Source organism: Arachis ipaensis, chromosome B8 (genome assembly GCF_059453495.1).
Source record: "Arachis ipaensis isolate K30076 ecotype BB chromosome B8, ASM5945349v1, whole genome shotgun sequence".
In the NCBI taxonomy this organism is placed as follows: domain Eukaryota; kingdom Viridiplantae; phylum Streptophyta; class Magnoliopsida; order Fabales; family Fabaceae; genus Arachis; species Arachis ipaensis.
Window position 1 is genome coordinate 40,186,813 of NC_142443.1, and position 3,484 is coordinate 40,190,296.

General features: G+C 33.9%; 1 non-coding gene across 1 annotated transcript; it reads left to right on the forward strand.

Annotated features, from left to right (window-relative positions):
- The first annotated feature begins 785 nt into the window (after positions 1–785).
- On the forward strand, positions 786–894 carry LOC148547773 (small nucleolar RNA R71). Its single transcript, XR_015897987.1, has one exon. It is a non-coding gene; the product is annotated as a small nucleolar RNA R71 (small nucleolar RNA).
- The last annotated feature ends 2,590 nt before the right edge of the window (positions 895–3,484 follow it).

The window sequence follows — 3,484 nt, forward strand, 5'->3', positions numbered from 1 at the left end:
CAATGCCTTCCTATTCTCCTCTGATTTGGCCTCTACCTCCATGGTTATGGCCTTGCATTCTTCTCTTGGATTCACCTCAGTGTTATTGGGAAGAGTGTCAGGAGGAGTCTCAGGGATCCTCTTGCTCAGTTAACCAACTTGCACCTCCAAGTTTCTAATAGAGGACCTTGTTTCATTAATAAAACTATGAATGGTCTTAGAGAGGCTGGAAACCAGAGTTGCTAAGTCAGAAAGGCTCTGCTTAAAAGTTTCCATATTCCTTTGAGAAGATAGGAATGGTGGTCTGTTATTGAACCTATCTTGGTTCCTACCACCTTGATTATTACTGAAACCTTGCTGAGGTTTTTGTTGATCCTTCCATGAGAGGTTAGGATGGTTCTTCCATGAAGGATTGTAGGTATTTTTATAGGGTTCTCTCATGTAATTTACCTCCTCTATGGTGGGTTGATCAGGATCATAAGCTTCTTCTTTAAGACAAGCTTCCTGGGTACTGCCAGCTGCAGTTTGCATTCCAGTCAGATGCTATTGGGTCAAGATCCTGTTCTGAGCCAATATGGCATTCTGAGTATCAACTTCATGAACTTCTTTCTTCTGAGAGATCCCATGGTTTATAGAATTCCTTTCAGAAGTGTACATGAACTGGTTATTTGCAACCATTTCAACGAGTTCTCTTGCTTCTGTAGGTGTTTTCTTCAAGTGGAGTGATCCACCTGCAGAGCTGTCCAATGAAATTTTAGACATCTCAGATAGACCATCATAGAACACGCCTATGATAGACCATTCTTAAAGCATGTCAGGAGGACATCTCCTGATCAGTTGCTTGTATCTTTCCCAAGCTTCATAGAGGGATTCACCTTCTCTTTGTCTGAAGGTTTAAACTTTCACTCTGATCTTGCTCATGCTTTGAGGGGGAAAGAATTTAGCCAGAAAAGTATTAACCAGCTTTTCCCAAAAGTCTAAGCTCTCTTTTGGTTGGGAATCCAACCATATCTTAGCTCTGTCTCTTATACCAAAGGGAAAGGGCATAAGCTTGTATACTTCAGGATTAACTCCATTAGTCTTTATAGTATCACAGATCTGTAAGAATTCAGCCAAAAATTGATGTGGGTCTTCCATTGGAAGTCCATAGAATTTGCAGTTCTACTGCAGGAGAGAGACTAACTGAGGCTTAAGCTCAAAATTGTTAGCTCCAATGGTAGGTACATAGATGCTTCTGCCATAAAAGTCAGAGGTAGGCATGGTGAAGTCACAAAGAGCCTTTCTGGCATCACCTTTAGGTTTGGCCATATATCTTTCTTCTTGTTCAAAACTTTTTGAAAGGTTTCTTCTGGAGTGTTGTGCTCTAGCTTGTTGTAAGCTTTTCTTCAGCGTCCTTTCAGGTTCAGGATCAAGATCAAAGAGGGGTTCTTTATCCCTGTTCCTGGTCATAAACAATAAAAAAAGAAAAGAAAAAGAAGAAAGCTTTTTGTGCTACTTGGACAAAAGAGCTTCCAGTGAGATGTGAAGAAAGAAGAAGATAGAAAAGTGAAAATGGAATATGAGAAAGGAGTAGAGTTCGAATAATAGAAGTGAATAGGAGAAGAAGTATAAATAGAAAAGATAAATAAGAATTAAATTTATTTTATTTTATTTATTTATTATTTTTGAAAATTAAGTTATAATTTAAAAAGGAATTGAAAATTAGTTAGTGAATTTTCGAAAAAAGAAGAGAGAGTTTTCGAAAATTAAGAAAGGGAAGAGTTAGTTAGAAAGTTTTGAAAAAGAAGAGTGAGCAGATCAAATATTAATTAAGAAAAGATTTTAAAATAAAATTAAAATAAGAGATAAGATAAGAAAAGCTTTGAAATTGAAATTTGAAATTAGAAAAAGATAGAAAAGATAAGATAAGAAATTAAAAAGATTTGAAAAAGATTTGATTCAAAAATTTGAAGTTAGAAAAGATTAGATAAGAAACAAAAAAGATTTGAAAAAGATAAGATTTTGAAATTTGATTTTATAAAAAAAGTTTTTTTTTTAAAAAAGATATGGTTTTTAATTTTGAAAAGATTTTATTTTTGAAAACTTGAAGACTAAGATAAGATAAGATAAAAATTTAAAAATCAAAATCTGAATTTTTATTAATGATTTTCGAAAATTAGCTAAAATTAAGTTAGAAAATATATTTTTTTATTTTTTGAATTTAATGATGAAAGAGAAAAACAAGTAAAAGACACAAAACTTAAAATTTTTAGATCTAGTGCACCTTATTTTCAAAAATTTTGGAGGGAAATACAAAAGGACACCAAACTTAAAATTTTTAAGATCAAAACACAAAGAAAACACAAGAACACTTTGAAGATTGACAAGAACAACAAGAACAAGACTCAAGAAACTCAAAGAACACAAGAACATATAAAGGACACCAAACTTAAAATTTTTAGAAAACCTAAAAGAAATTTTTGAAAATTAAAAGAAAAATAACAAGAAGACACCAAACTTAAAGAATTTACATAAGAATTAACCAAAGAAACTATTTTTGAAAAAAAATTTGAAAGGAAGATACCAAAAGATCGAAAATTGCAATAAGAACAAAAACAAAGACTCAAACACCAAACTAAAAAAATTAAAACAAGACTCAAACAAAAAGACACTAATTTTGAAAGATTTTTAGAAAAAGGACTCAAAAATTTAGAAAATTACCCGTGACACAAATAAAAAGACTCAAACCAAGGATAAGAATTGAACAAAGAAAAGAAAAATATTTTTGAAAAGGGTTTTAATTTTTTTTCGAAAAATAGAGAAGAAGAAAACAAAATTAAAAGACTCAAATAAAATAAAAATTACCTGATCTAGGGAGCAAGACAATCCGTCAGTTTGTCCAAACTCGAACAATCCCCGGCAACAGTGCCAAAAACATGATAGCACGAATCCCCACACTTTTGTACAGCTGTATCAGCAAGTGCACTGGATCGTCCAAGTAATACCTGAGCGAGTCAGGGTTGATCCCACGATAATTGTGGTTTGAAGCAAGCAATGGTTAACTTGCAGGTCTTAGTCAAGCGAAATCAGAGGGTTGTTGGAATTATGAGATATGAAACTATGAAGACATATAACTAACGAAAATGGTAATCAGTAATAATAATAAGGAAAAGGATTGGAGTTGCTTTGTCTTTCTGAATTAACTCTGGTATTACTGTCTTCTCTGCTTGTGAGTGATCTCGTCTATAGCAGGCTGTAAGTGATCAACACCATAGGCCATGGTCATTGATCTCCTCTGCTACAGATTGAACGCCATTGGCTGTGGTCATCCAATCTGACGAAGGGTGTAGCTCTAGCAGTTCATTCTCCTGGCGATCCTACTCAAAATGCCATAGACAAGATCGAATCTTCCAGATCAGAGAATGCTGCTTCTTTGGATTCTAGTCTATACCATGGAGACCTTAATCTCCCCAAAAATCGACTGAACTAGTGTCTCGAGAAGTCCCCAACGAAGTCGTGGATTAGC